Below are 13,451 nucleotides of genomic sequence, written 5' to 3' on the forward strand. Positions count from 1 at the left end.
GGATCCGAACCGGCGAACCCCGGGCCGCTGAAGAGGAACATGTGAACTTAACCACTGAGCCACCAGACTGGCCCCTTGCCCATTTTTTAATTGGGTTAGTTTTTTTGCTGTTGAGTTGTATGCATTCTTTATATTTTTTGGATATTAATCCCTTATCAGATATATGATTTGCAAATATCTTCTTCCAGTTGTTAGGTTGTCTTTTTGTTTTGTTATGGTTTCCTTTGCTGTGCAGAAGCTTTTTAGTTTGATGTAGTCCCATTTATTTTTTCTTTTGTTTCCTTTGCCTGAGGAGACACAATATTCAAAAACATATACTGCTAAGACCAATATCAAAGAGCATACTGCCTATGTTTTTCATTCTAGTTTTGTGTTCAGGTCTTACATTCAAACCTTTAATCCATTTTGAGTTAATTTTCATGTATGTTGTAAGATAATGATCCACTTTCATTCTTTTGCATGTGACTGTCCAGTTTTCCCAACACCATTTATTGAAGAGACTTTGCTTTCTCCATTGTATGTTCTTGGCTGCTTTGTCAAAAATTAGCTGTCCATAGGTGTGCGGGTTTATTTCTGAGCTCTTAATTCTGTTCCATTGATCTGTGTGTCTGTTTTTGTTTCAATACCATGCTGTTTGGGTTACCATAGCTTTGTAGTATATTTTAAAATCAGGGAGTATGATACTTCCAGCTTTGTTCCTTTTTCTCAGGATTGCTTTGGCTATTCGGGGTCTTTTGTTGTTCTATATAAATTTTAGGATTCTTTTCTATTTCCATGAAAAATATCATTGGGACTTTGATAGGGATTGCATTGACTCTGTAGATTGCTTTAGGAAGCATGGACATTTTAACTATGTTAATTCTTCCAATCCATAAGCACGGAATATCTTTCCATTTCTTTGTGTCTTCCTTGACTTCTTTCAGCAATGTTTTATAGTTTTCAGTGTACAGGTCTTTCAGTTCTTTGGTTAAATTTGATCCTAGGTATTTCATTCTATTCTGTCTGTTGCGATTGCATTTTTTTTTTATGAGAAAGCTTTGCCCTGGGCTAATATCTGTTGCCAATCTTCCTTTTTTTCTTTTGCTTGAGAAAGATTGTCCCTGAGCTAACATCAGTGCAAATCTTCCTCAATTTTGTACATGGGATGCCCCCACAGCATGGCTTGACGAGCAGTATGTAGGTCCACGCCCAGGATCCCAACTTGTGCTGAAGTGGACCATGCGAACTTAACCACTATGCCATGGGGCCAGCCTCATGATTGTATTCTTGATTTCTCCTTCTGCTATTTCGTTGTTAGTGTATAAAAACACAACTGACTTTTGTAAGTTCATTTTGCACCCTGCAACTTTTCTATATTCATTTATTATGCCTAATAGTTTTTTTGTGGATTCTGTAGGGTTTTCTATATATAAAATCATGCCACCTGCAAATAGTGACAGTTTCATTTCTTCTTTTCAAATTTGGATCGCTTTCTTTTTCTTGACTGACTGCTCTGGCCAGGACTTTCAACACGATGTTAAATAAGAGCGGCAAAAGTAGGCAGCCTTGCCTTATCTTCACCACATTCTTTAGAATTTAATTGGTTTAATGACAGCTATAGCCAGCCTAGAAGGTGACCTACCTCCACCTGAGATTCACCTGACTGAGGGCAATAAAATTTAACATTTTAAAAGTCAGCAGATACTTTAACCTTTAGGATAATCTCTTTCCTTATTCTTTGGGAAATACAGTAATCAAGACAATCATGGAAAAGTAGGATGTTAATGGACAAGAAAGTACCACAGTAAACAAACTAACAGATGGTCCAGAGCTGCTCGAAGCCAGATGCCCCCATATGCCACTGGGCAGAGTTAAGATGGCACCTGCAGCTGTTCTGGCTACATTATAAGGGACCAGTGTGGTGAGGGCAGCTCTAAACAAACAATGCCAAAGGTTGGGGCATCTCATTTTATCCTTCATGTTAACTTCCTTTTCATATTATTCACCTGTTTTCTCTGCTCCACATTATAGATGATTTCTTCTTCCAATACACTAATTCTCTATTCATAGGTCTGTTATTTAACCTATTTATCGTGTTTCTTATGTAGTCATTTATTTCAATTCTAGAATTTCTACTTGTTTCATTTGTTTCTTTTTCAAATCCACCTGTTCTTTCTTTATAATGTCCCGTTCTTGCACAATGGATTAAATTCTTTTCTTTGTCTTTTTGAACATCTTCAGCCTCCAAGCATGCTGTTATCTGAGTTTCTTGGCTGTAAAGTCAGCTGTTACTGTGCCTGCTGACTTGTTCCTTTGGGGGTAGATGGCCTGTGTTTTGGATTCTGGCTCATCTTGGGAACGGTTGTCTTCCAAGGGACGCCATATGTGAGCTCGGGAGTCTGGAGGTGTCCCTGTGGGGTGATTTAGTTTTTGCCTTTGCTCAATCCTTTAGAATTCAGATTCCAAACCATGTTTTTAAATTATTAATAGTTCAGACATATAAAAATATGAAAAATTATACATGAGCTCCACAGTGCCCCCATGTATACCTCCTTGACTGCATCACTTTCCTTAGCCATCCCCTTGTCACAGTCCAAGTAACTACTCTCTTGAAGCTAGCAGTTAGCAATCCTATGCATCTCTTTCTGCTTTTACTATATTATATCTAACTCTAAACAACATATTGTTCAGCTGTAGAAGTTTTTAAACATTACATACTGTACATGTATTCTTCTGTGACTTGCCTTTTTTCTTCACATTATGTTAGATTAACTCGTGCTGGTATGTTAGTCATACCACTGCTGCATGTAATACATCACTTCTCTATGGTATTATATTTTATGAATATACCAAAATTTATCCATTTTCTTGTTGGAGAACATTTGGGTTGTTTCCTCTTTTTTCCCCCATTACGATTCCGCCAGTGACATTTGTGTGCATTGATCTTTATATGCACATGAGTTTGTTTACAGTGTATTACCGGAAATGGAAATGCTAGGTTGAAGAGAATGTGTCTCATATTTAGTAGGTATTGCCAAATTGTTTTTCAAAGAGATTGTATAAAGTTACATTCCCACAAGCAATGTCCAAAACAGTTTCTAAGTTTATTTCTCAGCTCTAGAATTTCCTCACAACCCAAATTTACATCTACAAGCTCTGTTGGCACAAGTACGGGTCTACTCCACAGACCAAGGCATGTGGCTGTGACCCCAGCCAGTGGGCAAAAACTTTATTCCCTGAACAACGACACAAGAGTGCCCACCAGCTCCTGGCTTTATGCCATGCGGCTGGAGCAGAGTGGAGAGTAGATGAGGTCAAGAGAGATGACAGAGCTAGACTGGGAGGACCTTGTTGGATGGTCCTTGTAGCCTGGCTTTCACTCTGAGTGAAACAGGAGCCATTACAGGATTTTGAGCAGAAGGACAAGACCTAAATCATGATTTGGAAGGAACCCTCTGGATGTTGTGTGGACATAGACTGAAACGGGGCAAGGGTGGAAGTTGAGAGACCAGTTAGGAGGCTGTTGCAGTCATGTACATGAACTGTCCAGGTGAGTCAATGGTGGCTGCTGCCAGAGTGGAATGGCAGTGGAAGTGTGAGATGCAGTCAATTCTGATGTCATTTTTAAGGTAGTGCCAACATGATTCGCTGACAAATTGGATATACAGCTACACGTTACTTAATGATGGGGATATGTTCTAAGAAATGCATTGTTAAGTGATTTTGTCGTCATGCGAACATCACAGACTGTACTTACACAAATCTAGATGGTATAGCCTACTACACACCTAGTCTATATGGTACTAATCTTACGGGACCACCGTCAGGTATGGACCACCGTCGTATATGGGTCTGCTATTGACCAGAACATCATAATGCAGCACACAACTGTCATGAGAACAGAAGAGGAATCAAGCAGACTTCCGGGGTCTGGCATGAGCAACTGGCAGGGTGGAGGTATCGTCTGGAGGGGCTAGCACACTGAGGATTCCCAGGATGACAGGCTGAGGCCAGGCCCTGGGATGCTCACTGTCTGTGGTGGCTGAAACAGCAGGTCAGTTTCTGCTCAGAGTAACCACAGAGAGCTGTGGGGAGATCCACCCAGTCAGCTGGGAGGGATGACTGGTTACTTCTAAAGTTGCTCCACTCCTAGAGCCTGGTGGGGAGAGGAAAAGATAAGTGTTTTGGGGTGGAGGTCTTATCAAATCGCTGTCACCTGTTAGGAGAGGCTGTGGGGCTCAAGAATGGAGAAGACTTGAAAGTGATTTCCACGCCTGGAGTAAAGAAAAGGTCACGTGACCATCTTCACCATGGCTGTAGCTCAATCTTATACCCCAAACCTGGGGCTGGCACAGGAAGGAGGGTCCCAGCACCCAGGGGAAGACTGGGACCATACAAATAAGGGCAAGTGAATACAGAAGAGAGCCAGCCCTGATGACCTAGTAATTAAAATTCGGTGGGCTCTGCTTCAGCAGCCCAGGTTCAGTTTCCCAGTGGGGAACCACACCACTTGTCTGTCACTAGCCATGCTGTGGTGGCAGTTCACACAGAACCAGAAGTAGTTATTTATTTTTGGTGAGGAAGATTGTCACTAATATCTGTGCCAATTTTCCTCTATTTTGTATGTGGGACGCCCCCACAGCATGGCTTGGGGAGCAGTGTGTAGGTCCATGCCTGGGATCCCAACCCCTGAACACTGGGTTGCTGAAGTGGAGCACACGAATTTAACCATTACACCACCAGGCCAGCCCCAGAATTTACAACTATACACAACTATGTACTCAAGCTTTGCTGGCGGGTGGGTGGGTGGAAGACTGGTAACAGATGTTAGCTTAGGGTGAATCTTCCCCTGGGGGAAAAAAAAAGAATGCAGACGAGACCTCTGGGGGCAAGAAATGAAGTTGACCATCTAATAGAGATATCCAGTATTAAGGGAGGGTGGGTGAGGTACTGATGAGGCTACGTAAGTTAATAACTTAGCTATTTGGAGTAATATAATTGTAGCTAATACCCAAATAGGGTTTACTATGTGCTAGGAACTGTTTTTAAGTCTATGTACATATATTTAACCTTACAACTCTGTAAGGGTAGGTACTCTTTCATCCATTTACAAATGAGGAAATTGTGACACAGAATGGTCAAGTAACTTGGCCAAAGTTAAACAGCTGTGTTAGTCTAGGTCCAGAATCTTAACCAGTCCCCTATAATTCTTGTATGATACTGTCACCCTAGAAAAATGCACTTACAAATAGAAGTCCTCATATACACTATTCAAAGACAGCTATCAAGCTAAACAAAATTTCTCAAAATAAAAATAGAAATGTGTGTGGAAGGATGGAATCTAAAATAACTACAGGAAAATACATGAAAAAACCCCAAGTTGCAGTACTACTATCAGAATTAATCCATTTTTATAAAGTTCAAGAAGATACAAAACCAAACAATATATTGTTTAGGGATGCATTCAGGGTATATAAAGTCAGGAAATGATAGAGTGGTTTCCTGAGTGGAGGGAGAAAAAAGGAAACTGAATCAAAGACAGGTTTGCTTTAGTTATTGGTAACGTTAAGATTTTTTTAAATTTTTTTCCTTTTTCTCCCCAAAGCCCCCCGGTACATAGTTGTATATTCTTTGCTGTGGGTCCTTCTAGTTGTGGCATGTGGGACGCTGCCTCAGCGTGGTTCGATGAGCAGTGCCATGTCCACGCCCAGGATTTGAACCAACGAAACACTGGGCCACCTTCAGCGGAGCACAGGAACTTAGCCACTTGACCACGGGTCAAGCCCTGGTAATGTTCTAAAGCTGGGTGATGGGTACACTGGAGACAGAAAGGAATTTGAATCCTGACTCTGGTAACTCCTGTGACCTTGAGCAAATTATTTAATATCCCTGAACCTTCCTTTCCTCACCTGTAAAGCAGGATAGATAATATCTACTTTGCAAGACTGATTTTTAAGGATTCAATGAAGTGAAGCAGGTAAAAAGCCTAGCACAGACCTATGTGCTAAGATGCACGGTGGCTGCTAAGACAATGCTCCAGAATGACAGCCAAGAACCAAACAATTGTGCTTGGGACTTTATCACGAAGTAGTACATTCTCAGTGGTTAACGATTCAAAAATTCATGGAGTAAAATGCCTAATTCTCCTCCTACCCCTAGCCTATCCCAGTCCCAATCCCCTCCACAAAAGTAACCTCAACTGCTAAGACTAACCTGGTTCTTGTCCTAACGAACAGGGAGTCAAATAAAGGATTTCAAGAATTTTAATAAAAACTATTACCTATTTTAAACTGCCATATTTTAAAGACCAAGCTCCTTTTGGGAAAAATCTTTGCTGATGCATTAAGGTGGTGGAGGCCAAGCTGGAAATGTCCAGTAGGAAAACAGATGCACAAGAAATCCAATTTTTAAAAGATGCATGAATACACCAACTGGTGCTAAAAGTATTACCACCTGAAGTGGCAACAGCAGGTATAGGAAAAACAGGCAATCTCAAGATGACACTGATGTTGGGCGTAAACTGGTACAACTTTCTGAACAGAGTATGCATCAAGTTTTAAAAGCCTAAATCCTTTGACTCAAATTCTAGTTCTGGAAATGTATTCTACCACATAACTTCAAATGGGTGCAAACAACAGGGAATCAGGACGGTACACAGCAAGATGAGAAACCTAAACGCCCCCTACCAGAAACTGGGTAATTTATATACAGTCTTAGAGTAACATAAACCTGTACATGCTGGTGGGGAACCATCTTTGGGATGGTGACAAAAAGGAACACGGATATGCTTTTTTCCTCCAAATTTTATTGTGGTGAAATACACATAAATCTTGCCCTTTTAATCATCTTTTAGTGTACAGTTCAGTAGTATTAAATACATTCATTCATAATATTATGCAACCATCACCGCCACCTATCTCCACAATTCTTTTCATCTTGTAAAACTGAAACTATGCCCATTAAACATTAAACTCCCCATTTCTCCCTCCCTCCAGCCTCTGGCAACCTGTAGGAGCATATTCTTCTAAAATATATCTGGAAAACCTATGTTTTCACCAATTCATGAAAAGGCAAATTAGATGCCTGTGTTAAGATTGTTTAACATCAAAAAAACCTTAAATGCTAGTTACTTACATCTACTACATTATATTATGGTAGCCAATCTAGAAATCCTTAACATTAGTGTCCACGTGTGTACAACCTAGTTTCTGTTGTTTGTACAGAGCTATAAAGAGGTACAGCTAGATATCAAATGTGATGATGCTCATTCACTGGTGGTTACCTTTCACCTCCCTAAATCTTTTTGTACCATCACCTATTTTTTATTTGCTTTAAAGTATTTTATTGGAATCCTTTTGATAAAACCAAGTACTTGTTTAAGACAAAGTAAAGAAGTGAAAGTTAATCGATTTAAGTTCCCCAAAATTTCTAGGCAGTTTTTTCCCCAATAAGTTGACAGTTGCTCAAGTTAATCCAGAAAAGATGTAAATTCCTAGGATCTGCCCAACACCAAAGAGAAGACATCCTCTGTGTCAGCAAACTCCTGAAATTTCATGAAAGGAACAGTATTAGAACCATGCAGGCAACTGGGAGTTGACACACAAGGTGGAGAAGGGGAAGCATAAGAGTGGATCAGGTGGATTCAAAGATCCTCAAAGGAATGTTCAGAGACTCTAGTCCAACCAGGTCATCATTACCACTCTGGGGCTGGAAGAAAAACAGGGAGAGACTCACCACTCTAGCCAGGGAGAAGGGGCATGGCTCTTCACTTCTTGTCACAGCCTGTAGATGAAGTGGCAGGAACCCATTACCTAGGCATCCCAACAGCACTTCTCCAAGAGGGTGAATTCTAAACTTCAGCCCTTCAGCCACCAGGTTAGTGCAGAAACTCTGTGAAGGGGCAGTGCCCCTGGCTGGGCTTCCAGGGCTCTCATGCTAGCAAGATGAAACAGGACAAGAAATGAGAAGGACAAGCAGAGGTTACAGCCATCCCTCCGGCCCTTCTCAAAGACCCAAGTATCCAGTTCCCCAAATGAGTCAGAACTTAAGTTTTGACATCAGAACCAGCATCAGAGACTCTAGTCTGAGAAATCATCATTCCCAATTTAGGGAGATCTGGATCAAGGGAAGCCATTCTGGGAAGAGACCTAATGCATTCAAGCATAACGGTCCTAATCTAAACAAGGATCTAGCAATCGAGTTCAGGGATGGGAAGTTTGGGAGAGAAAAGAAGTAGGAAATAAATTTAGAACTGCAGAAAATGGCTCCACCAAGGAGGCCCAGCATGTAGGCAAGTTTACAGTAAGAAAAGGAATGGAGGAAGCAGGTTTAACCAGGCTTAGAAAAAAAACAGGTGGAGTTACCAAAGATTTTTTAAAAAGTAATGGTCACAAGAGAAATGTAAACCAAAGAGCGATCCTTGGAAAATTACCAGGTGAAATATTTGCACTGTTGTACGTGTTCATTAGAAAGCAGGCAGACTCCATAGGGCCCCATGAAAGGGATAGCTTGGGGACAAGATGGTCTGTGAGAGGCACTTGGGAGCACTCTCAAACCTAATACTCACCTTTATTCAAAGATAACACACCGGTGGACGTCTTAAACCACTACAGGAGAAATGACACAGAAGAATAAATGAATAATACGGCTTCCTGGCCATCAACTTCCCCCCAAGCACCAAGCATTAGGCACTAGGGATCCCAGCCTAGGGGAAGGGGGTGGTCAGCGCGCTGCGGTGATGTCGTCAACGACACACTCAGAGTCACCTGGAGTCATCATTGTCCCCGTCTTCCCCCAGAGCAACTGCCAGGCACGCCATCTCGCACAATCCACTTACCCTCGTAGCGCTGCGGACCCGCCCGCGAGGGATCAGGAGTCTGGGGAGAAACCAAATGGGTCAGCAAAGGCCGGGGCGACCCCAGCTGAGTTCCCCCTGCCTCGGGCTGGGTCAGTTTCAAGCAGTGGCGTCACAGAGACATCAGAAACTCTAGTCTGTAATGGTAGTTCATCCTGCTCAGCCCGAGACTGCGGTCCCCTCACCCAGCAGGGCCCCCAAGTACCTGCACGCGGCCAGCTACGCAAGGGTGGCACAGGCAGCCAGGGCCCGCCGCCGTCGCCTCGCTGTGGCGAAAATTTCGCAACCGCCACGAAGCACACTGCAGAGCTCACAAGACCGACGCGAACGAGTTAATCTCACAGAAAGAATAAAAATGTCTGCGCTAGGGCTATTTATGGAGGCGTGGGGTAGGGGGCCTGACGAGCATGGCTGCCTTCTTAGATGCCTGACTCGATCCGCAGAATTTTCCCCATCGTTCGTCCAAAGGAGAATAAAGCAAAGTGAAAGAGAGGCGATGAGTGAATGTTTCACACTCTTCTGGGTAAATATTCGGAAATGTTTTGTGAATTTTGAAAATCAAAACCCAGGTAACCTGACTGGCCAGGCCGGAGAAAGTCCCCGGCGCCGCCGGACGCACGCGCAGCTGGGCGCTCTGCTGCAGCGGCCTCCGGGGCAGTCTAGTCCCGTGTGGGTCCGTGAATGATGACGCGTGGCCTCCTCCCTTGTCGTTACCCGTCCCAGCTTGGGGTCCAGGTCACTCCGAGGGACTGTCACCCCGCTCCGTCTATCCAGCGAAATCTGAATCCCTAGCCCCACTCGAGGCCGCAGACCTGTCAGGCACATTAGGCTTCATGTCTTTTTTTTTTTCAATAGCTGTATTAAGGTATAATTAACATACAGTAAATTGCACATATTTAAAATAAACAATTTGATAAGTCTTTAAAAACTATTCTAACGTTTTTTAAGTGTACAGTTCGGTAGTGTTAAGTATATTCACAATGTTGTGCAAGCCATCTCTGGTTTCATCTTGCAAAACTGAAACTGTATACCCTGTAAACAACTACTCCCGGTGTCCCCCACTCTTCATGTCCTTTTTATGGGCAGCGCATGGCCTGAGAGTTTGCCAGAAACGGTGGAAGTATTTAGTACGCTCGGAATAGCACTATGTGTCACGGAGCTTTGGAAGTAAACCAATTGGGGTGGGGTGGCAACAGCCAGGCTATGATCTCCCGTAACCAGTTTTTGCTCTCTCAGAAATCTTCCTTAGTCATTTGCTCTTGGCCCTTAATCTATCAACTCATATATTATGCTAAGTCCCACCTACCTGGACCATTTTGTACCCCTTCATTTATAAATGAGGATAGTGTTTGGTGATGAATGTTGGCATCTTTTTCTTCATCTTTTGTGAGAAAGTCACATATAACAGGTTGATTTGGGGGTTCCAAATCATACAAAATCAGTCTCTCTCTCTCTCTCTCTCTTTTTTATTTTGCTGAGGAAAATCGGCCCTGAGCCAACATCTGTGCCAGTCTTCCTCTATTTTGTACGTGGGACGCCACCACAGCCTGCTTGATGAGCAGTGTGTAGGTGCAGTCCCAGGATCCAAACCTGCAAACCCTGGGCCGCTGAAGCAGAGCGGGCAAACTTAACCAGTACGCCACCGGCCAGGCCCCAATCAGTCTCCTTTTTGAGTCACATAATTTAGCCACAGAGTAAAATTTGGGAGGCAGCCATGGTGGGTGCAGGAAATACATCCTTTTACTTTCTTCTGCAATTATCTTTCCATCTGCCCTCCCTTCCCCCAAGGTTTCAGCCTTCTATCAAAAAATCTCTTCCAAGAATCCGGTAGGTAGTACTTGTTTGATATATTTTTTGGCTCCCGGGTGCAGAGTTCCACTTGTGGCTGATGTTGCAAAGTGATTTTGCTTTAACTTCCAAGATGTGTATGTGTAGAGGTAGGCATATTCTGATGTTGCTTCCTAATGAACCACTTCCCTACTGAGAGTCATGATTGCCCCAGCCTCAGAAGTCTCTTTTTGGGCCTAGTAAGCTGTTGCTGGAGATTTCCCTAACTTCTATCATTGCTGCTGCCAGTGAATCAACACTTGAAGGTTTTTCAAACCTTCAGGCTCCCATTCACAGCAGAAAGCGCCCTACCAGCAGCTGCTGCTCCTGGAGGCACTGACACCTTCCTGTCCTCGCTCTCCCATGCCCCCATCCCTCTAAAAATATAATCAGGAGTAGCTTCTGGTTCAGGGGTGTTTCTCTACTTCGGCTGCACATTAGAAACACCTAGGCAGCTTTAATTCTATACAACACCTTAGCCCACTCCCAGAGATTCTGAATTGGCCTGGGAGAGGCCTGGCATCAGTATTTTTTTAGCCTACCCAATTAATGTTAATATACCACTAAGTTGGAGAACTGTGCCTCAAATGACTCGAAGCTAAAGAATTTATTCCCTCTACTGCCTGGGAGGATTTAAAAAAAAAAAAAAACGGTAAGAAAGCTCCCAATTCCTGCTGCTGCAGCAGCAATTAAAACGCATTATATGGATGTTATGGTCAGAGGCCATATTATATTTTAGTTCACCTATCTTGTGAGTAAAACAGGCCTTTGAGAATTGGCCCAGGAACCAAAAAAACTCCTACTATACTCCTTTTTCTTTACACGCTTTCAAGGAGGGCTTCCCATAATGTTTGATTTTCCCAGAGAATAAGAATTTATTAAAAGATATAACATAGACTTTAATTTGTTAGATGTTGGAGTAGATACACCCAGGCTCAGTTTTGGGGAGGAGGGAGATTGGGACTCTGTTAGCCTATAACGGCATGCAACTGTCCTGGCAGGAAGAACACCCTAGGCAAAGGCTTGTGTGAGAGGAGAGCCCATTTCCCTGATCTTCCCAGCTCTGTGCTCTGTGCAGCTTTTATCTCCTTCTCTTTCTTCATGATTGAATTTATTAAGTTGCTATTGTTTGGAGACTGCCCATAAAAAGGACAAAGAGGGCACTGACTGTTAAAACTGGAGTAAAACCATCAATTTGAAGCAGACAGGAACTACCCAACAGTGTGAGGCAGTGTGGAAAAAACCCTGGCTTCCAAACCATCACTTGTTGCTAATTTTGCCCTGGATGTAGTTGAAGTGACCATGTCCGCATGCTAACCTATGAAAAAAGCTTTAGAGCACCTGACATAGAGGGTGGCGGAATGAGGATGACTGAGGAATACTGGGGTGACACAAAGGACCTGGCCCATTCCTCTTTTATTGCCATGCCCCCACACTCTCAGTATCTTACTCCTCCAGACTGTCACTTGGATAACTGGAAGTAGGGTGACCATGGCTGAAGATGTTGCTTGTCTACACATTTCTGCTCAAAATGATCTTCAAAGTTTGGAAGTGAGACCATTCAGACAAAATGCTTTATGTTAAAAGCAGGCAACCAAAACTAAGAGACACTAAATAATTTGCATTGGGTCGCCTAGCTGGAATTTACAGCCAGAGTGTCAATCCGAATCTCATTTTTGTTTTGTCCACCCCTAAGTTTATTGATTTTTATTTAATTTTGGTTTTTGAGGAAGATTAGCCCTGAGCTAACATCTGCTGCCAATCCTCCTCTTTTTACTGAGGAAGACTGACCATGAGCTAACATCCGTGCCCATCTTCCTCTACTTTATATGTAGAACGCCTACCACAGCATGGCTTGCCAAGCGGTGCCGTGTCTGCACCCAGGATCCAAAGCGGCAAACCCCAGGCCGCCAAGGCAGAATGTACACACTTAACCACTGTGCCACTGGGCCAGCCCCCCTAAATTTATTTATAACCTAAATACAAAGGACTGGAAGACTCAGAGGTCAGAAGTGAGAAATGAAACTCAGGGGTCTGCACACATTAAGTGAAGGAGATTAAGGAACCATGAACCCCTCTCAGCACTGCCTTTAAACCCACACCCACCTTTCTCCCCTAAAACCCTTTTGCAACTCCTTTCCCTACTTTTCCCTAAAACCACCCCCACCCCAATCAAAATGGGCACCAGGAATTTTGTTTTCTAACCGGGATGCCATTTACCACCTACAATTAAGTCGCAACAAAAATAGCCATAGCTATGGCTCCTAATACATGTACCTCTCTTCAGTAGTGTCCCTTTCAAGGCCTACGGAATTCAGACATTCCCAGAAGAGTCCATTATCTCTCTCCAAATATAGACTCACATTTTTTCGTTGTTAGACACACATTTTTAACATTTTATTTTTCATCCTTAAGTATACAAATTACAAAAACAACATTCCATGACTTCCACTGTGTTTACAAAGCAAAAAACAGGACAGAGGGTGGCAGTGTTGATTCATTTGACAGAAATAAAAGAAAAAAATCCTTACAGTACCAACTTAACTTAAACGCAAAGAATTCTAAAAAACACATTTGTTATACTACAAAGAAATAAAACAGGCAGGTTAGTTACCAGACTACAACATACTTTAGAATGAAATAAAGTAGTAGAGAACCGACAGTAGAAAAAACATAAGGCAATGGCAAAATGCTTGGGTCTGGTATGCCTCAAAGATGAACATGGAAAAACTAAGGTAAGGCTTCTAATCCACCTCCTCAATGGTGGGGCCAGACCCAGAGCCACCCTTGG

The 13,451-nt window shown here is 42.9% G+C and overlaps 1 long non-coding RNA gene and 2 other non-coding genes across 3 annotated transcripts; all 3 read right to left on the reverse strand.

Annotated features, from left to right (window-relative positions):
• Window positions 1-6,764: 6,764 nt before the first annotated feature.
• On the reverse strand, window positions 6,765-9,194 carry LOC124226646 (uncharacterized). The gene is made up of 5 exons (XR_006885339.1): window positions 9,039-9,194; window positions 8,816-8,855; window positions 8,546-8,585; window positions 7,714-7,914; window positions 6,765-7,522 (listed from the first exon to the last, which is right to left on the reverse strand). It is a non-coding gene; the product is annotated as an uncharacterized LOC124226646 (long non-coding RNA).
• LOC124227500 (small nucleolar RNA SNORD52) lies at window positions 8,014-8,081 on the reverse strand. The gene has a single exon (XR_006885508.1). It is a non-coding gene; the product is annotated as a small nucleolar RNA SNORD52 (small nucleolar RNA).
• Window positions 8,699-8,761, reverse strand: LOC124227501 (small nucleolar RNA SNORD48). The gene has a single exon (XR_006885509.1). It is a non-coding gene; the product is annotated as a small nucleolar RNA SNORD48 (small nucleolar RNA).
• Window positions 9,195-13,451: the final 4,257 nt, after the last annotated feature.

This window comes from Equus quagga, chromosome 15 (assembly GCF_021613505.1).
Source record: "Equus quagga isolate Etosha38 chromosome 15, UCLA_HA_Equagga_1.0, whole genome shotgun sequence".
In the NCBI taxonomy this organism is placed as follows: domain Eukaryota; kingdom Metazoa; phylum Chordata; class Mammalia; order Perissodactyla; family Equidae; genus Equus; species Equus quagga.